The 25,627-nt window shown below is 38.3% G+C and overlaps 1 protein-coding gene and 1 non-coding gene across 4 annotated transcripts in view; one reads left to right on the forward strand and one right to left on the reverse strand.

The window, feature by feature from the left end:
• Positions 1-25,627, reverse strand: part of TMEM182 (transmembrane protein 182) — a 289,973-nt gene that overhangs the window by 100,968 nt on the left and 163,378 nt on the right. The window lies entirely within an intron of this gene.
• On the forward strand, positions 3,522-3,606 carry TRNAK-UUU (transfer RNA lysine (anticodon UUU)). Its single transcript has one exon. It is a non-coding gene; the product is annotated as a tRNA-Lys (tRNA).

Here is a 25,627-nt window from a genome sequence, read left to right on the forward strand (position 1 = left end):
TGTCATATTTTTATTTATAAGGACCTCCTCACCACTGTTTTCTGAATAATAGAGGTAAATCATGTTATCTTAAAAATTATATTTTCCCCATGTTTTAACATGATTGGGTCTTAGATCCTTAGGAGCATTTCTTTAAAAAGTGCATATTTCACTGAAAATCATCTAAAACCCAATGGCACTGGCTATTAATCCTGTTTAGGTTAAAGGCATGTTTAATTATCCATTTCCTTTATTTCTCACCAAAGGACTTCTGAACCCTGATTTATCTCACAGAATCACTATCCCAGGTTACTACTGCCCTGATACTATTTAAAAGAATCCCATGAGATTGATTCTAGGACAAGAAAGAAAGAAAGAAGGAAAGAAAGAAAGAAAGAAAGAAAGAAAGAAAGAAAGAAAGAAAGAAAGAAAGAAAGAAATTTTGGAAATTACATTGATTGGCTAAATCTCCATAAAAGAGAGTAAGAATGAAATATGCATAAAAAGAAATGCTTTTTCCCCATCCCTGTAGCTTCCACGAGGGGTGTGGCCCCTAAACACTCCTGGCCTCACCCACAGCCCCTCCTCCCAAGGATGAAGGGAGTTACCTGACTCAAGACTGGAGATGTGCCATTGATGTGGCTGGCCCTCTCTCTTCCCTTTCTGGAGTCAGGTCCCCACAGGAAGAAATCATTCTCTTTGACTCTCCTGTCATTTATTTTACAGGAGCAGACCCTCAGCAGGGACCCACACTGCCTGTGATTGCTGGAGTTCAGTAGTGGGAAGCCCACTGTGTTGTGCACCCAAGCCATGTTCTCCAAAATCAGCTTTATAACAAGAAAAGGAATCTAATTATGGACTCCATGAGAGCCCTCTCCTTCATAATATGCTGCCCAGATCCAAAACATGCCCGCATAATTGGAAATCTGCTGGCGCCTTCCTCCTCTCTATTCTTATTGCCTCGCCAACCAGCACAACCCAGGTCTGGACCCAAAGCAGTCGCTCGGGGTTATAAATGGTTCCAGCTTTTGCGATACTTCCCGCTTCTAACCCATGTTTCTCCTTCTATTGCTAGAGTAGTAAATAAAGGTAAGGGAAATAAAAAGCACGGTGTTTTCAGCATAGAAAACATTTGACAAATTCACAAGAATGAAACAATAACGATTATGTACGTTAACACTTGAGTTACCTCGGACTGTTAATGGATGAGCTGATCCAGATGGCTAAATATTCTGGAAGCTGTTAAATAAATAAATAAATAAATAAATAAATAAATAAATAAATGCCGAGGTATCCAGGCGGCTCAGCCAGTTGAGCGTTTGACTTCAGCTCAGGTCATGATCTGGTGGCTGTGAGTTCAAGTCCTGTGTCAGGCTCTCTGCTGTCAACACAGATCCCACTTCAGGTCCTCTGTCTCCCTCTTTCTGCCCCTCCTCCACTCTCACCCTCTCCGTCTCAAAAATAAATAAGCATTAAAAAAATAAAAATAAATGAATTCAGCTGAGTATATTTAAAGATCTAATTGGCTTTGCTGAACAATTCATGATTAAGGCAGCATCCCATCTAGCAAATAGAAAGAAACTCTGCCGAGCTGTAGAAAAGGAAAGGTTTTTAAAGGTGGAAAGAGGCCAGAGAAATAAAAGTACTGGCGGGGGCGCCTGGGTGGCGCAGTCGGTTAAGCGTCCGACTTCAGCCAGGTCACGATCTCGCGGTCCGTGAGTTCGAGCCCCGCGTCAGGCTCTGGGCTGATGGCTCAGAGCCTGGAGCCTGTTTCTGATTCTGTGTCTCCCTCTCTCTCTGCCCCTCCCCCGTTCATGCTCTGTCTCTCTCTGTCCCAAAAATAAATTAAAAACGTTGAAAAAAAATTAAAAAAAAAAAAGTACTGGCAAAGAATTCATAGTTTCAGGAAGGATGGCCTCCCTAGGGGCAACCAAAGGGGTCTGTTGGGTGGGTTATCTCACTAGTGCTGATTAGGTGGTTCCATGTTGACCGGTTAAAGTTTACATTTTGGGGTGGAGGGGGGAGAGCGGGTTGTAAGTTCTTGGTTCGCTGACATGGGGTTTAGCATATGTGACTCCATTTGGGGCCTGCCATTGGTATCCTTTTTAACAAAGTCAATAGTAAACCTAACAGTAGAAAGTCAGAATTCAGATCTTGGCTCTTTTTCTTTCAGCTGGGGGATCTTATAGAAGTTACTCCCCTCTTTAAGGCATTTAATTAATACTCAGATGGAGAAAACAGCTAACCTATTGTAAACATCTACAGAGCTAATAAAGATGAAAGGATATGTTACTATGAATAGTATTCTTAACACTTGAGAATTACTACCTCAAGTTAATAAAATTTTATTTAGTTCATTATTTAAATTCTAATAAAAATAATTTGACAATTTTTAAGTTCTCATTATAAAACAAATACATACAAGAAATTTATCACGAGAGAAAAAATTTAAATCACTCATAAATTCTACTTTCCAGAAATATATTCTTAACATGGAGCATCATTTTATCTGATTGTTTTAAACGTATGGGACATCATATACAGTTTTCATCTGGGCTTATGTTTACCCAGCCCAGTGGTTCTCGATTGGAATGAATTTTGCCTCCACCCCTTCCCCCAGTGACATCTGGCAACATCTAAAAGTATTTTCTTTGTTATGTGTATGTGAGGTGGGGGCATGTTACTAGTATCTAATGAGTGAAAGCAAAGGATACTGCTAAACATCCTGTAACGCACAAAACAGTCCCTCACAATGAAGAATTATCTAGTCCACAATGTCAATAGCACCAAGGTTGAGAAACCCTGACCTAACCTCATATCACAGAGCATCATGGCAGCTTTCCCTACCCAAAGCAGCTACTGTTATTTGGTGCTGCACAAAAACACCATGGGATGTATCATACTTAGAAAGACATTTAGAAAACCGAGTTAAGAGGATACTTGTGAGTCCCCAGCTGCCATTTGACCTCCATTGTTCAACTCCAAATCCATAACATCAATACAACGTCATACAAATGTAATTGCAAAAAAAACAAAAAACAAAAACAAAAACAAAAAACCATCATCCTCCAGGCCACACATCTGATTGACTACTTTGTATAAGTGGTTCTTCATTATAATGCCCAAATTATCTAATGCCATTAAGGATCTTTATCCTGACATTGCATCTAACTATGTGAAACTTCTAGGAATAGATTTGAAATTATTTTCTCTTCCAATTTACTGAAACTAATCAAATGACCGATCTCCACTTCCATCTTTTGGATCCTTTTGTCCGTCTCCTCATCCCCCAGTCCTGAGCCACCACCATCCACGTGGACACTTCATTTTCGTATTCTGTTTCCCACTATATTGAAAAGCCCGATGGGAGGGCATCGACTTTATTTCAAACTATGTAAAGACTAGGAATTAGAAGAACTGAATCCAGTTTTACTTTCTACTGGTTATCATTAAGTTTAGGCTACTTAATCTCACATCCCATTTGCTTGGATTTAAAATGACCAAGTTACTGGTTATCATTAAGATCAGGCTACGTAAGGGGTGCCTGGGTGGCTCAGTCGGTAGAGCGTCTGACTTTTCCTCAGGTCATGATCTCGCAGTTCGTGGGTTCGAGCCCCATGTCGGGCTGTGTGCTGATAGCTCAGAGCCTGGAGCCTGCTTCGAATTCTGTGTTTCCCTCTCTCTGTCTTTTCCTCGCTTGCACTATGTGTCTGTCTCTTCCTCGCTTGCACTATGTGTCTGTCTCTCTAAAATAAATAGATAAACATTAAAAAAAAAAAGATTAGGCTACTTAATCTCACATCCCATTTGCTCGAATATAAAATGATCAAGTTCCAAGTGTCACCCTGATGACCTCAAAGCGTTGTTATAAAAAGTTCAAACGAGACAATGTGTCTTGAGGTCTTTGACGATTTTGAGCTACCAGATGCAAAACATACAAAAGTGAAATCAGTAGGCTTGCAGTAGTCAGTGTCTAAAATGGCCCCGATGATTTGCATTCCCAGTACTCATGTCATGCAATCCTCTCCCCTGGAGTGTGGGCTAAATATATTAAAGAAGTCTAATGATTAGAACATGGCAAGAGAGATAGGAAGTCACTTTTAAGATGTGGTTATAAAAACACAATGGTTTCTGTCTCGGATGCTTTCTCTTGGGTCACTCACTTTGGAGGAACACAGTTGCATGTGAAGTAGCCTTGTGGGAACATCTACATGCGTGAGTGGGGCCTCCAGCAGCTGTGTGAGTGAGCTCGAAGAAGAGCCTCCACCATTGGATCCTTGAAACCAGTGCGGCCATAGCCAGCATGTTTGATTCATACCTAGAAAGAGACCCTAACCCAGAGCAACGCAGCTAATCCACTCCTGGATTCCTGCCCCACTAGGAAATAATAAATGTGTGTTGTTTCCAAATGCTGAAGGTTTGGGTTGTTCACTCCAGCTTAAGGTCTCATACCTTTCCTCAGCATACTGGTGACTTCTGCTGCTTTTGACTGATCTCTGCCTAAGGCTTAGTTGCCTCCTCAGGCTTAATTGCCTCCTGTTTTCAGCTTTGCACACAAGCCCCTTCCTCCATCCAATAGTCTGTTCTCTTCAGTCTAGAGTCATAGAGAGAAGTATGGTCGCTGACTCTGTGAAGGTAGCAAGCATTTGGGGAAGACACTTCCCTCAGCAAGCTTGGTGAGAACTTCAAGTTCCAGATGTTACTTCAGAATTCATATAGTTCGTTATTACCTTAGAGCTCTCCATTACAAATGATATAAAAATCATGGATGCCTGGATGGCTCAGTTGCTTAAGTGACCAACTCTTGATTTGGGCTCAGGTCATGATCTCACAGTTTGTGAGTCTGAGCCCCGCATCAGGCTCTGAGCTGACGCACAGAGCCTGCATGAGAGTCTCTCTCTCTGCTCCTCCCCTGCTTACTCTCCCTCTCTCTCTCTCTCAAATAAATAAAAACAGTAAAACAAACATAATAAAAATTAAAAGAGAGGAAACTGAAAAAAGTGAAGGCTTATCTAAACTCTCATATTCAAATATTAAAAAATATCCTTAAAAGTGAATTGCTAATTAATCCAGCACCTAATATTATCTCAGGGAGGTTATAATAGAACAAATGAGTATCTTTGGTACATTTTCTTTCTTTTTTTACTGTGTTTGGCAACAACATTGTTTATCAATATATTTAGCGAAGCACCTTCGTGTCTGTAAATTATATCTCAATATATTTGACTTTTCTTTGTCTGCATTAAGCACATCTATGCTACACACTGTAACCACTACATGCCTTTATGTGGGCATTACTAATAATATTTAGAGCCAATTTAGTTTAGTATGTGCGTTCTGCCTCTGTTCCTCGGTTGCTAAAGTCAACTCATGGATTAGTCTTTACTGTATACACATTTATGCCTTATGTCTTTGGAAATGCCATAAATTCTCAATTATGGGCACAGCTTTAGTGGATTGTATGAAGAATTTAAAATTTCCTGGAGTTTCTGCCTCTGTTCCACCTGTGGTCGATCAGCTCCCTTTCTCCAACCTGGTGATTTTGTGCCTGTGAGTAGTCGCATCCTCATTTTAATACGAGCCATAATAAAATAACAGAAGGAGCGTAAATATGAGGGAAATCTGTGCTCATTTAGTGTGTTCCTTGAAAAAAATGTTAAAAAAAATACTTCTTCTGTGTCTGCTCTGTGGGTGTATCCCTTTATTAATTCAGCTAATCAAATTTTAGGCGCATGTCTGCTCTTTCCTACTCCTGGTAAGGCCCATGGAAAAATAAATAAATAAATAATTAGGAAGATGGTTATGGAATTTGTGTTGGTAGCACTTCTAAACTTACAATTATGGCAGAGAGATGGTTGTGATATTAATTCGAACATGAGTAAAAGTAAGACCTAAAGACTCAGGAGCAGAGATACACAAGGGTGATTTTTTTTTTTAAGCCCTATACCAAATACTCTGACTTATGTCACTGGAGATCTGATCACTGTATCATACTATTGAACAGAAAAAAAAAAAGTAAGGGGTTTGGTACTCCTGAACAGAACAGAAGGCAGCTCATTTCCTACTGGTATGGAACTTCTGAAAATTTCAACAATAATGTATATTTGATGAAAGAGATGTTTTTCGGCCTTTATGCGACTCTGTATTAACATAGCGTGCTTGGTATGATGCCTGTATACTTTAGTGATAAATGGCATCCGTTCAGCTTTTCCAAACGCAGAGGAAGGATAATTAAAACCAACCATCTTATCTCAGAGATGTGTGAAGATTAATAAAATGATTTCTGTAAAGGTCCCTGAGCTTTTGGAAAGAAGAATACACCATACAACGTATAACTATGTAGTTTAATTTGTAGTTATGTGAGGTAGTTTATAAGCACTTTACATCAAATGAAAAACATAATTAGTGCTACATTAATGCTTCAAAGGTCATTTTATATACAAGGCAATAAATGTAAAATTTGAGGATTTAATCATGAATTAATTTATTGCACAGCATATGTTGTGTATATTAAGAGATATGTTTTAGAATTTAATTAATAATAAAAATGATGAATAAGAACAATGCAGGTGAACTACTTGGTTTCTTCCTTCAACTCAAAACTAGATGAAAATACTCTGAAGAAACCTTCACTGTTCTACTTCTGTGTGCATTCCAAATTAAGGACAGGCTTCAGCAGACAATAGAGTCAAATGGGGAGAACTTGCTCCAAATTTTAATCTAGTTGCCGTGGACCGGCTGGATTGGATTGGAAGGAAGGTGGAGGTAATAGATCGGATAGGTCTGATGCAATGGTTCACCAAGTAGTAGGGCCTGGACTTCGATGGTAATGGTGAAAGTGGAAAAGAATGGACGAAAAGAAGAAACATTATTATAGTCAGGTCTTGCAACTGATAGCACAAAACAGGAAGTAGTCCCTTTTGCTGTAGAGACACTGCCAGTATGGACATATGGAACAGGGCTGTCTTAGTGCATCAGGGGTGCTACAACAAAACACTACAGACTGGTGTCTTATAAACAATAAACATTTATTTCTCCTAGCGCAGAGACTAAGAAGTCTAGGATCGTTGCACTAACAGATTTGGTATTTAGTGAGGGCTTCCTGGTTCATAAACAGGGCCTTCTTGCTGTGTCCTCAACATGGCAGAAGGGGCAAGGGAGCTCTACAGGACCTTTTTTATAATGGTAATAAGAGTATTCACCAGGGCTCCACCCTCATGACTTAATCACTCCTTAAGGGCCCTATCTCCTAGAACTATCACACTGACTGGGCATAAGGTTTTAACACATACATTTTGGGGAGGGGACATTCAAACCACAGCATTCTACCCCTGGCCCCTCAAAATTCATGTTCTACTCTCATGTCATCAACTCAAAAGTCTAAGTCTAAAGCCTCATCTAAATATCATCGAAATAAGACATAGGTGAGATTCCAGTTGTGAACCTTTGAAATCCAACATGTTACGTGCTTCCAAAATACAACAGTGGGACAGGCATAGGAGAGATAGTTCCCTTCTAAAGGGAAGAAATAAAAAAGAACAACCAGCAATGGGTCTGAGAGAAGTCCAAAACCTACAGGACAAACACTAAACCCAAGTCTCAAGAACCCAATTGTAAATTCCAATTGCTTTACTCAATTCACCAATTCAAATGCTAATCCCTTCAGAAGATACCCTCAAATACATACTGTATGGGTATTGGGTAGAAGCTAGGAGAGTTTGGAGGTGCATGCTAGAAAATGCTACAATCTTCTTACAGAATACCTAAGTGATCATGAACAGAATGTTGGTGGAAATCTGGACGGTAAAGGCCATTCTGATGAGGACTTAGAAATGAGCAAAATGTTATTGAAAACTGAAGGAAATATGATCCTTATTAAAAAGTGGAAGGCAACTTGGCTGAATTGTGTTTATGTCCTAGTGTTTTTGTGAAAAGTAAAACTTGTCAGCAATAAAATTGTTTATTTGGATGAGCAAATATTTAAGCAAATTGTTGAAGGTACAACATGGGTTCTCTCAAATCCATATCATAAAATAGGACCAGAGAGAAACAATTTAAAGATGAAATTGTTCATCAAAAAGGAAGCAGAATTTGAGTTTGCAAAATTCTCAGCCTAACCATATGGAAAGTCATATAAAAGTGTGTTTGAGAGAGAACAGAAAGGGTGTGGCCAAATTTGATAAGAATGAGTATGAATTCTCAACGGAAGCTAAAAGCTATTCAACAAAACAATGGGGGAGATTACTCAGCCAGGACCAGCCATTGTCCAAGACAATGGAAGAATGATTCCCAAGGCAATTCAGAATGGTGGGGTTGTCTCTCCCATTGAGGCTCAGAGTGCAAGGGTCTGAGGATCAGAACAATTTCAAAGGGAAGCTACCTCCGCAGGTCACCTCCCCACATTGTGGGGGCTCTGCTCTCTGGTTTCCAGTGCCATTCTCCTCAGCTGCCCCAGGTATGACTACAGCAAGACCCCAGAATGGCATGAACTGAGTCCACGAAAACACAAGGGGCATGGCTACCTCCACCTAAAATTTGGAGGATGGAGCATCCTGGAGCCACTCAGGGCTGTCCCAACTGGCAGGTAGGCCACCCAGGCAGAGGGCTGCTCAAGGGGTGGGGCTATTGCAGACAGCCTCCAGTAAGGCAAGGCCCAGCAGTGTCCAAGGCCAGACCTGTAGAGTCAAGGCACGAGATTCCTGCCTAGGAGAGATGTAGGCACACCACTGCTTGGGCACAGCTGTGTGGGCTGTGCCCGGCAGGGTCATGGGTCAGGACTTCCCTGAGCCTCAAGAGCCCAGCTCTCATGCTACGGGGTCCAGAAACCTAGCTATTGAACCAAGGATCATCAGAATGGGTTTTGCCATCCAGATTTCCACCAACATTCAGTTCACAATCACTTAGGTAATAAGAAGATTGTAGCTTTTTCTAGCATGTACCTCCAAACTCTCCTAGCTTCTACCCATTACCCAATTGTAAATTCCAACTGCTTCTACATTTTTATGTATGTGTTACAGCAGCACCCCTACATCTTGATACCAATTTTCTGTATTAGTAGGCAGGGTTCTCCAGAGAAACAGAACAAATGATAGATAATCGATAGATCAATCGATCGATAGATAGATATGAAGAAATTTATCGTAAGAATTGGTTCACATGGTTAGAGGCTGAGAAATCCCATGATCTGCAGTCTGCAAGTTAGAGAACCAGGAAAGCCAAGGTCGAAGGCATGAGGTTTGGGGTGCTGATGGAATAAAGTAGGATCTGAATTTAGAAGAGTAAGAAGCAGGAGAGCCGGTGTCTGAGGGCTGGGGAACATGAATGTCTCAATTCCAGTATAAAAAGAATGAACTAGTCCTACCCTTTGCCTTTTTGTTCTATTCAGGCCCTCAAGGGATTATAGGATACCAGCCCATACTAGGGAGGCCTATCAGCTTTACTCAATTCACCAATTCAAATGCTAATCCTTTCAGGAAGTACCCTCAAGTACACACCTAGAAATGATGTTTTACCAGCTATCTGGGCATCCAGTCAAGTTGGCACATAAAATTAAGTATCCCAGGAGCTACTTAAAAGAGCTTTCTCTACTGATGGGAATGAATGTTCTATATTTGCACTCTCCAGTATGGTAGCCACTAAGCACACACAGCTATTGAACCCTTGAAATGTAACAGAGGGGGCTGAACTTTTACTTATATTTCATTTTAATTAATTTAAGCTTAAAATTAAAAAGTCCCTTGTGGCTAATGGCTATCATATTGGTCAGTGCAAATCAAAAATAATTAATAGCATCAGAAGTGCCATTAGTTGGAACAGAGAAGCCAGGGCCAGAAGTTTGCTTGGGAACCTGTAGGGAGCACAGATAGCACAGAGTAGATCACAGAAGAAAAAACACACTGTGAAATCACGTGGTGGAAAAGTAGGGTAAGAACTACAAATAAGCCTTTAAAAGCACTTACATGAAATCACCATTATTCTTAGTGTCATTCAGGATTCAGTGTTTTCGGTCTCTTTCCATTCCTCTCACACATCTTCCATTCACACCAGGAATTGACAGCCAAACACACTATCCAGGAGGTCATGAGAGGGAGGAAGAAATTTACACCTTGTAAAAGCAAGCAGATACTAAAATAGCAGGGGCAGGATTTCTCAGAGTGAGTCTATCCCACTTCCTTTACGTCCTTCTACTGATACTAAAGGCACATGACTTCGATATGTGACCCCAAGTATCCCACAATGCAGAGTTGATAAGTGGAATAAAATTCAGAGAACAGTAATAAAGGCTTTTCACAATTGCAATAATAACTCATAAAGGGACAGATTTATTTGGCGCAAGGAATGTATTAAGTTTTAGCTGCTAACTTCACAGAATCGGAGTATCTTTCTTCTCTACCCCTGCTTCCAAACTTCCAACGTTTCCTTGAGGCCGGTAATTAAACAGTTTACTATCGACTCTAAGTTTGCATTTTTTTTTTACTTTAGCTACTTTCCACAGAATAAATAAAACATGGCCTTGTATTGTTTCGAAATTGTATGTTTCGAAAGGCATGATAAAAATGAATGTGCATAATGGGAAATTTTCAAGGTTTATTTTTTTCATCTCAATGGATTTTATAAAGATATGAAATATTATATCTGCATACATGGTAGCAGTTTATTTAAACCATGGGTATGTTTGTACAAAAGTTGATTGCCTCTGTATTTATTGCTTCTTGTTGGCAAACAGCTTCCAAAACCCAGCCTACCTTATCAGCAGGCTGTTATATGTAACCATAATAATGAAACAGTTTACCAAGTGCATCCCAGAGGTATGAGCTTTCATGTTATACATGAGTAAGGCTTTATCATGATGTGATATGATGGTGTAAGGCCCTTTCCAGCTTCAGTATTCTATGAGCCTATAATGTGCAGTGAAGGAGAATGCCACACATTGCTTATTAGATTGTTTTTCAGTTCACAGTTACAAAAACAAAAATGTCTGTTAGATTTGTTTCTACACTTTTCCTGGTGATGCTGTAAAGGTATGATGGGTTCAATTCACCCTGTGCTCCTACAGTGATATATCCCACTAATGAAGTAGGTTCCAGACTGTATGATTATCCAGGCTGCAGGGAGATAGGGGGGACACACTTCAGGTAGATCTCTAAGCTTTTCTGCTTTTGCTTCAATCCACACACCTTGGTTTTTATGTTTCATCTATTGACATTCCTTGTAAGATTTTGTACATGAAATCTGTTCTATTATTAAAGCCAAAAAACAAAAAGAAACACTATGTTGCAAATACACACACACAGACTTATAACACACATGTACATACATGTACCACACACACACACATGCATGCACACTCAGCATGCATCTGTGCTAATTTTTTTCTCCCATTTGTTTTTCCAGATCCACTCTTTTCCCATCTCTACCCGACCTTGTGCTTCAGGAGGCTAGTTTTTATTTATTTAATTTATTTTTATTTTTTTAATGTTTATTTATTTACTTTTGAGAGAGAGAGCACAGCAGGGGAGGGGGCAGAGAGACAGAGGGAGACACAGAATCCAAAGCAGGTTCCAGGCTCTGAGCTGTCAGCGCAGAGCCTAACGCAGGGCTCAAACTCACGAACTGTGAGATCATGACCTGAGCTGAAGTCGGACGCTTAACTGACTGAGTCACCCAGGCGCCCCCCCCTTTTTTTTTCAGGAGGCTAGCTTTTAGAGAAAGTCACCAACTGCCTTGTGTGTTGTCTCTAGGATCACAAAGGTTTAGGCCAGAGGAGGCCATGCAGGAACCTTCAAAGAAAGAGAAGTGGAAATCAGAAGTTTCTTTCTCCTCTCTCCTTGGGGGGTTCCAGGGGAAGATTTGTCCTTCAAGTGGACTATTGCATAGACCTGTGCTCTCCAAGTCACTAAGTGTGCCCTTTCCTAGTCTCATCAAGTCTTGTGTGAGGATAGTGCACTACCCTTTTCAATCCTCTAAACCCTGACCACAACTCTTATAAAGAGTGGTTCATCAAACTCTTCTCAAGAGACTCAGGTTGAGTGTCATTTGTTTCTTGAAGGACCTGCAGTAATACACACATATACACTTGTGCACGCACACAGTTATGAGCATACACACACACACACACACACACACACAGAAAACCCACACCTCTAAGAAACTACCACAATATCAACATCATAGTAAACAATTAAGTTACCATAAAGGAAAGAGAAGATACTCATCAGTCCTGTGTGTAATTTCTCTAAATGTATATTTTTTCCTGGAATTACATAGAAAATTAATTTTTAAAGAGATGCAGTGTTATTTTTTCATATGAGAATATCAGTTTACTTAATGCTTCAGGTTTTTTCAATTATTCTCTATTACCATTTGGATTGGACGTATCCTTCAAATCATAATAACACTTCTATTAAAATATTTTTGGAAAAAGCTCAAGTGCCCAAAAATGTATGTTTAAAGATTACATAATAGAGGACACAGGAGTACTGTACAAAGTAGAAAAAAATTGGGAAAATTCTTAATGGCAATCAGTAGGGAAACCTTTTTTCAATAGTATGTAATCCTGTGGAGGGAATAAAACATAAGAATATGGTCTGAAAAAAAAGAGGTTGAAAACAAGTTGAATTAATAATACATATGGTATTTTTCCCATTTATTAAGAAATTTCTCATGTGTGGGCGTATTATATATGCAAAGTCGTGTCAGTGGTTCTGAAGGGTGTTTTGAATGGTTGTCTCTGGAGAGGACACGGAGGGAGGGAGCGTGCGCAGAGGGGCCGATGGTGAATGGGGACGGCCACAGTTACAAAAGGGTGAGGAGAGCTGAAATGATTAGAAAACACATCCAATAGATGAATCCAAATTATATATCTCTAAACACTACTTTTTTACCTCTTAATCTTTTAGTGTAACAAATATGGATATGAACAAGTATGGACGCCTTTAGTTATCCGCGTCTGTTGTTAGAATTGGTACATGTTGTTACAACTGCCTTCCTGCAGACAACTGCAGTCTCTGGTGTTGGTAACTTATGTCACCAGAAGCTCCCATACGTGCTTTTACTAAATTTTTTAAGGTATCGGACTAATTTTACACATTTTAGACTTCATATTTTATCCAGTTACAGCTATTTCCTCCTCGTAAACAATTATTAGTCAAATTTAGGGACTATCACTCAATTGCGTGTTTATGGAGAAAAGTAAAAATTTTCTCCATAAACACGCAATTGAGTGTTTATGGAGAAAAGTAAAAATTCAAAATAATAATATGTATTCATCCTGATAAGTTTTTCTCTCTTCTTTGTTTAATTGTCCACTGTCTAAAAATTTTCCAAAATATTTTTCAAAATAAAACAAACAAAAGGATAACTAATCTTCCATTGGGTTTGTACATTTATGTAATTATATACAGTGCTCTATAAATGCTATTGAATTATTTTGTAAGCTGGGAATATGACCATCTAGGAAAATTGGGTATCATTTGCTATAAAGAAATGAAAATATCAAGGCAACATAATTTAGAAAACAAATAATGTTGCTTAAATCCTACAAAGAAACTTATAAAAAATAACAATGTAACAGTTATCAAAATATGAACTAGTATAAAGTATTTATTTTAGGCTTATTTATGTTTTGATATTTCACGTTGTTAGTATGGTTATAAAGCTATAGTATATAACTTTATATAGTATGTAATAGAGCATAAAGTTAATATAGTTACATTTCTGAAATAGATCAGAATTGGCATGATTGTTTTAATATGAGCTAAAGAAATATTTGCAGAAGCATGAAAACAAATAGAAGTAAACGTAAATGGAAAACTCATGGGCATACATTCACAGAAAACACAAAAAGGGTGATGAAAAGTCTGACATGTAAAAGCTGGAAAATGCTTACATTTTTGAAAAATTTTCCCATGATTCTTGAAAATAACCCATACATCAGACTAAAAAGTTGATTGCAAAATATTCCTTTTATAATTATTTATCAGTGAATTTTCTGGTAAATCATGTACTTGGAATCTCTGATAAGAGCAGAAAACTAGGCCAGAGCCACATGATGATACAGACCTGGTATGTTATCCTAAGCCATTTGCTACAGGGAGGGTTATTGTAGGGTTATGAAAGTGACTGCTTTAGGTTATCTGATGTGCATTCTTTTAGCACTAAGTGGAAGAAAGGTGAGATCAACATCAAACACTACGTCACATTAGTTAGAAAATTAGGAAAATAACCCAGCAGAAGTGGGGAGGAAAAAAACCAAAAAGGACAAAGCTGAATGAGCTAGAATCAACAGATTTGAATACCAGGTATTTAGGAAAATGAGCCTAATACAACTTCCAATCTTAAGAAGCTCGTGGGTAACAAAAGAACCTCTCTTGTGCTTAGGATGTCACTTTCCACTATCTTTTGTGCATCAGTCTCTCCCCAAAAGTGATGGGAGTCCAGTTGTGTCCAGAGACCAAGGGTGTGCAGCGACCAGTTATCAAGAAGGGCACCCTCATGTAGTCAGGTTTTGACTCCTGGTCCTTTCTCTGCAGGACAGGATACTGATGGTCTGCCTCATCCTGACTGTTTGTCTAGACCCATTCAGAGACAGGGATCCGGGAAACAACTGGAAAGCAGAGTCGTGACTCGCGGGGTACACATGCAGTCCCACGTTTTAGCTTAGGAAACACGGTTCCTGAAAGTCAAGCAAGGTAGGCAGGTGCAGAAAGCACCGAATCTCTAGAAGTAGTTTGCACTATTTTGGTCTCTGACAACACAGATTTATTAGGAAATCAAACAGCAGGTGGGAAGAGGCACCCCGAGTGCAGAGCTGCGTCAGAGGGACGCCGGCCGAAGGGCGTCGCACGCCTGAGGAGAGCTGGTCGTCACACGGTGCATGCAGAGGGCAGCCGAGAAAAATCGACCTTGCAAATAACTATGTCTAGGGAGATTATCCCACCTTTCAGCATGATAAAATAAGAGAGCTGAAAAATAACATTAGAGAGACAGAAAAACAAAACAAAACAAAAAGCCTAACTTACTTGAAGAACAAGGGAAACAGAGAAGCATCCCGGGGAAGTTCACGAAAAATGACACCGGGCAGCAACTAGAAGAAAATTTTGAGACAAATCCTTGAGGCAATGCAAGAAGACAGGCCTCTATACAGGAGCACTGGACAGTGACGGGGGGAGCAGGTTAAGGTAAGTAAGCAACGAGGATTGATAAAATAGAGAAACATGAAGAAGGAAAGGAATTATAGAAAGAGAGCTAACAAGGAACATAAAAATGCAAACTAAAATAAAGTCCAGATTGAATGCACTAAGGAACAGATCGATGAAGTAGGAATCTAATCAGTGACAGGACAAATTTGAGAAGCTTTTCCAAAGCACAAGAAAAGTTTAAAGAGAGTCTGATTAGTATAGAGATCATTTCTATTCTTGAAGAAGAGATGAAAGCAAATAGATCAGAAGCAATAATCAAACAGATGAAAGAGTCCTCGCCAGGCAGATTTACAGTTGCCCACCTTATTGCAGGCAAAATTAATTAAAAATATTTCCACAGGTGGTATTCCTGAACAGAGAAAACTTAAAACACACCATTCTGGCTTCACTCTAAAAATTAGGGCAATAAAACCATAAGAATAATATTAATAATGGGAAAGTATTGCATGTATTGAGGTCCTCACATTGTGCTAGTGATTCTAGGTGCTTTATGTGTATTCATTCATTTACCATTCATTTACTCCTTTGTTATGATTCCTGTTGTACCAATAAGGAAGTGCAGTCTCAGAAAGGGCAAGGACAAAGATCACATGGGTCGCAAGCATCAGAAGTGAAATGCCAAGCTACGTCCTGTAGCTATGGCTTTATATCTTGAAGAATGCTTTTAAAACCTAAAAACGGAAAATCCCGTAGAGCACACATGTTCAGAATCGTGAAGGAGATCAAAACAAGACAGTATGTGTATTCCGAAAGAAACACAAGCAAGCACGTGGACACACATGCACAAAAAAGAGCACAAAAATATGACACAAGGAAAGTTGAATATAACACTATAATAATAAAAATCAATTAAGTTGTCTGTTAAGGATGGAAAGTATTAGGCAAAAACTAAATTCTGACAATATATTCTTTTTATAATTTTTTTAAGTTTATTTATTTATTTTTGAGAGACAGAGAGAAAGCACAAGTCAGGGAGGAACAGAGAGAGAGGGAAAGAAAATCCCAAGCAAGCTTCCCACCCGTCAGCACAAAGCCTGATGCATGGCTCAACCCCACGAACGGTGAGATCATGACCTGGACAGAAACCAAGAGTCAGAGGATTAACTGACTGAGCCACTCAGCACCCTCCTCCCCGCCACCAACAATATATTCTTTAGGAAAAATACCCCCAAAACAGAGAGATATTAAAAAACAAAAACAAAAACCAGGGGACAGGGTAGGAAAAGACAGTCTAGGGGTGCCTGAGTGGCTCAACCAGTTGAGCATGTGACTTTGGCTCAGGTCATGATCTTGTGGTCCATGAGTTCCAGCCCCACTCAGGCTCTGTGCAGCTCAGAACCTGGAGCCTGCTTTGGATTCTGTGTCTCCCTCTCTCTTTCTCTGCCCTCCCCTGCTTGCTTGCTCTCTCTCTTTCTTAAAAATAAATAAACATTAAAAACATTTTAATAAAAATAAAAAAAAATGATAGTCTAATGAGGGCAGTAAATGGCTATCAGGAATTGCAATATTAACATTAAAGAACTAAATTCACAATAAAAATGTAAAGGAGGCAAAGGATGATGTTTTATAAAAAGTACAGTTCTCAAGAGATATAATTCCTATAAGCTTGTAGCTTCTTTTTTCACTTTGCATTTTTTTAATTTCCAAAAAAGAATATATATGTCTTTTGTGACACCCTAAAATAGTGTAAAAATAGTAACAGTAAGAAAAATATATAATGAAACACATGAAATAAAACCAAAGCAGTATCAAGAAGAAAAACCAAAACTATATGTGATTCTAATGGGAAGAGAACAAAAAAAAAAATAAATGTAGTAAACACTTAATTACAGAATCAATAAAAATTGTAACAAAAACTCTAGGGAAGCATGCTGAAAGAATTGAGAAATATTAAAAAGTGAATTAATAAGTTAGAAAGAAATGAATAGATAAATAAATCCAAGAACTAGCTATCTGCAAATGATAATGAACTTAATACAGTTATGATGCATCTGGCAAAAATAATATTTAAAGAATGAAAGCATATAAAAGTATTACCAGTAACAAAAATAGAAATATAATTACAGACCCTGCTGACCTTTTTTCAAGTATTAGGATATACTTCAAACAACTCTATACCAATACATTTTTAAATGTGCCTTAAAAGTACAGTATCCAATAAATACTAACTAAAGTTGACACATATCAACACTGATTAAACATATTAATTATCATAAAAGAAAATGAATTTAAAGGTTTACGTCCACAAACCATGAGCAGCCCAGATAGTTTATATATAGTTCAATTCTTTTAGAACTTCAAAGTAAAAAACAGAAAAAAAAAACTTTTTTTTTCAAATGTGCACAACACATAGAGAATAATGATTATTTTCACAAGTAATCTTGATACCAGTATCAGACAAAGGTAGTGACTGGAATAAAAATGCAGAACTCTTAAATAAAATACTAGCAAATCAAATTCACCAATATATTATGAGGACAATATTCAGTGACCAGCTTTGCTCAGGAATGCAAAAGGCTTTCACATTAGAAAATCAAAATATGTCATATACTGCATTAATAGTAAGAAAAACTGTCCAATTTAAGCCGTGTAACCATGTGGGAGTAAGACATCTCTGTGAGAATGGAAACTGTAGCTATCCTCCCCAGAAACACTTACACACATATGCACACAGAGTGGGATACATAATGCCAAGGTTTCTTTCAAGATGGTGAGAATTGATAGAATTCATTACCTATTCTTGATTTTTAAACAATAATAATCTTCCTGATGTACTACTAAAAGTACACACCCTTAACATTGTATCTAATGGCAAAAAGCTAAAATAAATGTATATCGTACTCAGAAATACAAATATATGTATTTGTATTATTGCAAATATTTTCCAATTATTTTAGCCACTTTAATAAAACCATAGAAAGAAATTGGGTAAAAATAGTAGAAATGAGATAAAATTATGATGATGTGTTGATGATGAAATTGCCTAACTAGAAAGTTATAGACTTAACTAAAAAACAAAATGAATGAGAAAATCTAGTAAGGTGGCCAACTCCAAAACACACACGTGCGCGCGCGCGCGCGCGCACACACACACACACACACACACACACACACACACACACAAGCTTTTTCATATACCAGAAATAACTCTTAAAGAGCATACCTGAAAATGTTTCTCTTCACAAAGTTAATACAAAAACTATCTAGAACTAAAATTTTAAAAACTGGAAGATCTATTTCAAGAAAACTCCATAATTTATAATGAAGAATTATATAAGGGTTGATATATCATTCTTTTTGATGGACAAGTGCAATTTTGTAAAGCTATCAATTATCCCTAGGTAATTACACTTGTACTTATAATTTATCAATATTTATAATTATGATTTTCTAATAATATAATGTAATATAACTTATCCTAATCAAAATTTGTAATATATATTATATTTGTGAATATAATTCATAGGCTGTAAAAACAACATAGCCATGAAATAAGCACTATTATATAGAAACCTTTAGTATATGAGATTTATGGCATTTCAGATACATAGAGGAAGAATAGAAAATTTGAAAAATGATGTTTTGACATTGGCTAATCAGATAAGATTACCTTTCATGAGAATGTTCCATTCACAAAAGTAATAAAAAAAAATCAAGAACAAAATGTTAAAATATGTAAGACCTATTTTAAGAAAACTATAAGTAGATTCATGGGATAAAATACAAATCCAGTATAGTCCAAAATTTAATGCATCAGAGTAGGGAATCCCTTTTCAAGCAAATGGCCAAGAGAAATGTAGAAAGTAAATGATTGTCATGCTACTACATGAAATTTAAAATATTTGTGCAAAAGTATATATGTACATGTGTGTGTGTCCTTAAAAAGGTAAATGATAAATGAGGAAAAATACTGGCAATATTAGATTTCGAATGATTACTAATTTCTGTAACCATAAGCTTCTGGGAGCACAATTATACCAAAGCATCAAAAGCCTTAAACATTTTCATATTTCATCAAAAAACAAAATATTTCATCACTGACTCTTAGGAATTTTTCCTAAGGAAATAATCATGTATATGTGTGTATGTGTTCAAAGCTAATCCACTAGGACATTCATTGCAGCATTGCTTAGAATGGTTTTAAGAAATTGAATCGATTTAGGGGCACCTGGGTGGCTCAGTTAGTTAAGCATCCAACTTTGGCTCAGGCCATGATCTAACGGTTCATGAGTTCAAGTCCCACATTGGGCTCTCTGTTGTCAGTGTAGAGCCTGCTTCAGATCTTCTGTTGCTCTCTCTCTCTGCCCCTCCCCTGCTCGTGCATACGTCCTCTCTGTCTCTCTCTCTCTCTCTCTCACTCTCTCTCTCTCAAAAATAAATAAACATTTTAAAAAATGGAATCAATCTGGTTGGTTATGCCAACTCAGTTATTGGAAAGTGTTCAGTAATTGCATGCTTTTTATAGGGATGTGTGTGTGCACAGGAGCATGCCGTGTCCTACTGTCATCCTTTCCATGTTACCCCCAAGGAATCTCCAATACAGATCTACCCATGGTCTTGTAGGGACGTAGTTGAGATGTTATACGTATTATTCAGAAAACGACTTTAAGGCCCCATTAAGCACTGGTGTCCCCAACTCCATTTTCACCATGTTTCCACTGACTAACCGGCTTTCCCTAATAAATAAGTATTTACATATGTATAATAAATATGTATGTGTGCATAGGTATACATCCATAACGATTAAAATATGCATATATCAGTTCATCTTTCATTTCTTCTGCGATAGACATAGCTCTATCCAACAAAGATTTCTTCTCTGCTGTCATAGTTACCTTAGATTAGGCTCCCTGGAAACAGACTCAGAGAGAGGGTTAGAGGCAGAAACTGTATTTGGGGCACGCTCTCAAGGTATACACGTATGAAGCAATGAGAGACAGGATTCAGTAGAGAGAGAAGTTGACGTGCCACACAGTTGCAACTGAGTCCCTGGCGAATCCTGGAGCTGGGATAGCCCTTTAGAATTGTCCCAAATTAATTCCAGGGGGCCTGGGATTGTGAATTCCTGCAGGGGCCACTCACTAGGCACAGGCAATGCCGGTGAAAAGAACCAGCAATGAGTCTTTAGCAGCCGAAGTTCCCAGCTGCCTGAGTGGGAGTACCACCATATCTTATACAACCATGTGGAGAAGCTGCTGGAAGAGGCCACCCTGACAAACCAAACCTCTAGGAGGACCAAGAGATTAGTTCTTGCCAGTAAAATGTGCATGGAAGTGATGTTTGCTGCTTTTTGGCAGGTGGTTAAAAGTAGGCATGCCTTCCTGAGTCGGTCAGCAAAGGCTAGGCTATGGTGTCATAACAAACAACTCCCAAAGCCCAGTGATTTAACACCACAAATTTTATTCCTTGCTAACGTAATGTCCACTGTGCATGCAGACATTTCTCAAGGGAAGCTGTTCTCTGTCTAGTGACTTGGGGACCCAATCTGTTTCAATTGCATGGCTCTGTTTTCTCAACATGAGCCACCCATATTCACCGTGCAAAAGAGACTGGAGAATTGAATTGCGCATGGGCTTTTCACCTCCTGGAAGTGATACACGTCATTTCCACTCACACTTCAATGGCCAGAACTGATCAAGTTAACACCACACAATTGCATGGGGCAGAGAAGAGTAGTCTTCCGAGAACAAGAATAAGAAATGGAATCTTCATGAACAAAGCATTGTCTCTGCCACACTTCTCCACTCATTTTTGACCATCTGCCAGCAAAGAGAGAATGACTCTAGGGATACCTGGCTGGCTCAGTCCACAGAATGTACAACTCTTGATCTTGGGGTTATGAGTTTGAGCCCCACATTGAGTGTAAAGTTTACTTCAAAAAAAGAAAGAGGAAATGACTCTACTACAGATGTCCGATAATTTGTCCAGGATTTGTTTTGAAAACCACAGCAACTGGATCACTGCCTGGCAGGTGGTAGGTGCTCAGTGTTTTCTGTTAAATATATAGCTGCCTGACTACCCGAACAGATGGGTCAATTATCAAATATAAGAGCAGCCAAAATACCCAACCATGCTCAGCACTATAGAGGAATCTGGGCTGCTTGCTGAGGCTTCTAGGAAAGGTATACTTTTGAGCTTGACCTTCAGGACCTTTCACATCATTACATAACATTACATAACATTACTTACATCTCCTTTCTGGGGACATTTCCTATCACTTGTGTGTGTGTAGTTTACAATATAGTTATACAGAACTACGTGCGATTCCTATAACAGTCATCGTGTCTTTTCTCCCACTTCTGAGCTCATGTCTCGGCAGTACTCTCTGCCTGAAATGCCATTTTTCTCTTTATGCTTCTAGCCCAAACCAGCTCATTTTTCGGAATGTAGAATCAATGTCTTCTCCTCTAGGAGGACTTCCAGTAAATAATCATTTTTCCCCCTCCATCTGTTTCCATAATGCGTATCCCTGCCTCTGCTTCGGCTTCACAGTGCTGACCATGTCTCCACGTGTGTTCTTGTTTGCACATCTCTCTTCCCCACAAGAGTAGAACCCATTGAAGGCAGCCTCCTTTTTGCCGTGGGATCATATTTGATTGTCTCATCCTCAGGATTCTTTCCTATCACCTGCCACAGTGTTTGACACTGAATAGGCATTTCAATATGTATATTCTGTTGAATTACTTAATCATATGAAATAAGTACCGAGGCTCCAGTGGGGAGACTTTATTCTCTTTCTTCTCAGGTTTTAACTTCTGAAGTTCTTGCTCATCTGCTTATGGAAATTAGGACACATAATACTTGACCCTTCTGGAGGACTCTGTGAATTAGGCTCCACCGAGGGCTTTATCTCAAGCTGAGGTCTGTCCCCTCATACAGAATCTGGGAAGCCTTGCTAACTCGGGGCATAACTGGTAAGCATTCTTGCTCGCTTTTGGTCGGGGGGAGGGATGTACACCGTAAAAGATACATTTAGAGTGTGGTCCATTTCCATATCTTAAAATGATGTGAAAATGTAATCAGAAGCTCACCATCACACCATTAAAAAAAGTGAACAGAAGCCATGCCAAAATATCATTGCTATTTTCAGAGTCATGTCATCACAAGACAGTTATTGGGGTATTTTTAAAGATGTTTTACAGGATAAGGTAAATTGAAAGTTTAAATTTCTTAACGTAATTTACTTTGAAAAGAGGGAGAATTTAATGGGCTCAGTAAAAACAATTCTCACCCATTACATTTATCTCAGTGTTAAATGCCTTTCAGTGAGAATATTGTCACGTGGTGGTAATTAGGGAGAATATATTTTTCAAATATTAAGTACAATAAAAATTTTGAGGTCAGAAAATTTAAAGTAACTTCTTACAAATTTTAAATTAAACCACTACTATATGATTTTTTTTATTACTAAGTTGCCTTTAACTTACTCACATGTATCTTGCCCTCAAAACATAGAAATGGTGTCATGTACATGCACAAGCACACATGAGCACACGTGTATTTTGTTAACCTCTGTCTTAAATATTTAGGTAGGATATTTTGTCACAATTGTGAGTCATGTTACCCACAAAGGTTTTTAAAAAACGTTCTGTGCTCTCAAATTTTAAGAGAATGTCGTAGGTTACACAAAATGCATGCATATGGTATAATCACTCACTTTAAAGTATTCATTTCTAGGGGCGCCCGGGTGGCTCAGTCGGTTAAGCATCCGACTTCGGCTCAGGTCATGATCTCACAGTTCGTGAGTTCGAGCCCTGCGTCAGGCTCTGTGCTGACAGCTCAGAGCCTGGAGCCTGCTTCACGTTCTGTGTCTCCCTCTCTCTCTGCCCCTTCCCTGCTCATGCTGTGTCTCTCTCTGTCTCAAAAATAAATAAACATTAAAAAATTTAATACAAATAAAAAAATATTCATTTCTAAATAAATTGGTGGATAGAAATGCATTAAATGGATACAGACTTCCTAACCTCTTTTTCTTTTCTTTTCTTTCTTTCTTCTTTTTTTTTTTTTTACAATCTAAGGTATAATAGAGAATTTTTAATTCAGCATGTTTGCTCTCGAGATACAGTTTCTGTAGGTCTTTGGATAAAATCAGAGCAAGAAATCTATTAATTAAAAATATTTATTATATAATTTCATCCAGTCATGGTAGTAGATTCTTATGTATGTATATAGTCTGGGAATATGTAGTCATAAAAAGAAGAGTTCCATAGCTCCTTTTATTCTCTGGTTTGGATAATATTTTATGTTTATATAAAGGGCAATGTAACTCACCATCTATTTGTAACTTACCCACTCTTATTCTTAAATTCCAAATTTTACAATTTTTTGAGCAATCAGGTAGGAAATATTAAATTTGAATGTATATAAAATTGTGAAATATTGCAACATAAATTATTAATCTTGAGAATATGAATATTTTAGGAGTAATATATTTAGACATAATAATTATCACAGTGAATCACTGAATTTAAAATATTTCTAGATTACAATATATTATGTAATATTTGGTCAGAGATTCAATAAATAACATTTAGCCCAGATATTAAATATTTGTCTTTATTTTACAATTACAAAAATCTGTGCTTGTCTGGATGTTTCCATTTTATGTAATTCTATGAGCAAATCCTCACTTTTCCGTTTTTCCCCATGGGAAAAAAAAATGACATAAATGTCAAAATCCTCTGAAACAGAAATATCCAGAGAGCTGGCAAACTAGACAGTCACGAGATCAAGTTCAATAGATTATCTGAGGAGAATTGCTAACTATGTGTAATTATTTTAATATGTATCATTAGGCCATATTTTTTTTGTAGTGTGCAGTTTTACATTGTTTCCTTGTTTTTAGCCCAAGGACATATTTCAGTGTCATAATTTGTTCCTCTTAACGTGACTATTAGTTGTTTTTTAGGAATGATTTGTATATTTTTTTGACAAGGGACAGGGGGTTCTTCAAATTATAAATAAATTACAGAAAATTGGACCCAAACTACTGTTACTCACCATTATGCTGACAATTGAGAGGACTCACAGCTTATGAGCTGTGCTAACTTAAATTTTCAGTACCTCCTCTCTCTGTTAAAAATGTCTGTTTCTGCATCATTGTTGACAGGATTTTCTCTTCTATAAATAGCTTGCCTTGTGTGTCTATTGCCCCTGACCTGCCCTGCCTGCATTTTAAAAATGGCAAAGCTTCGAGGGGGCTTCATCCTCTGGCCTAAAACCATCCCCCAACGCCTGAGCAAACTAGAACAAAGAGGGTCTACAGTTGTGCAGACGAACTTATTCGATCCATATAAAAGTCTCCCTCCATCAGCCTTTTTTAGGTGGGAAAATTGGGGTCAGAGACAATGATAGCCTGCCCAACGGGTCCCAGCGAGGGGACCTGCTGGCGGGCCAGCCAGGATCTGACTCCTGCCAGGTTTTCATCCCCAATCTTTGCATCTTGCCTCTACCATGTTAGGAGAGACGGTGCATTAGAGGTTTGTAGACTGAAGTGTTAGCATTTCTTCACCTAAAGCTACCATTTTAGTTTGATCGGCCAGTGAGGCCATAACAATGGGAAGTTTGGGACCCACCATCCTGCACTGTGGCACCAAGACATTAGCAAGTAAAGTGTGTCCATCTTGGTGGATTAGAGGTTACGGGCACCTATCTGCATCTGGGAAAGACGATACTTCTTCCCTGTGTCTCTAAAATAATGCAGAGACCGCCCACTCTTTTATTTCTTTTGTTTCATATGAAGCACTGAGTACAGTTCTGATCCTTGGGAACTGTGACAGCTTAAGGCTGTCAGCCCCAACAGAAGCCTCCGTCGTAAAGGATGAGTATTATGTCTCTTTCATAAGAATTAAAGATCTAATCTGACCACAGCTCCATCGATGCTGATCAGGGAGAGGGGCTTCTTCAAAAATGGAAGACACATGATTACCTTTTATGGGTGAGATATTCTAATTATTCAGTGGGGATTCATTTCAGGTTACAGGATTTTTATTGGAAACCATTTAATTTTCAGTACCTGTCATTCGAGGTGGACAACGAAGAGGCCCATAGAAGAATTACTGGAGCACAAGGCCAGGCCCTCTGTAATTTGCATACACCCATATAATATAATTTTTATCTTCTTTTCACATAGGAAGGCTGTGAAATTGCAGATATCATCCACAGACTGCTGCATAGCATATTGGTCGTAGCAAACTGTTAATAATAATAATAATAATGCAGGAAATTCAATTTTAGGAACTAGCTATATTTATCCACATGAGAAGAACCTTCTCAGATGCTAACTAGAGCAAACGGAGGGGAGAATGTGTATTTTCTCCTGTTCTTTTTTTTTTTTTTTTTACTGTTCACCACATTCAAAATGAAACCTAGTACATAATTTCCCACAGCAACTTGGTCATTTCAGTAATGAGGATTAAACAAAAAGCAGACAGATGAGTAAGAAGAAA

The sequence above is a fragment of the Acinonyx jubatus genome, chromosome A3, assembly GCF_027475565.1.
Source record: "Acinonyx jubatus isolate Ajub_Pintada_27869175 chromosome A3, VMU_Ajub_asm_v1.0, whole genome shotgun sequence".
In the NCBI taxonomy this organism is placed as follows: Eukaryota; Metazoa; Chordata; class Mammalia; order Carnivora; family Felidae; genus Acinonyx; species Acinonyx jubatus.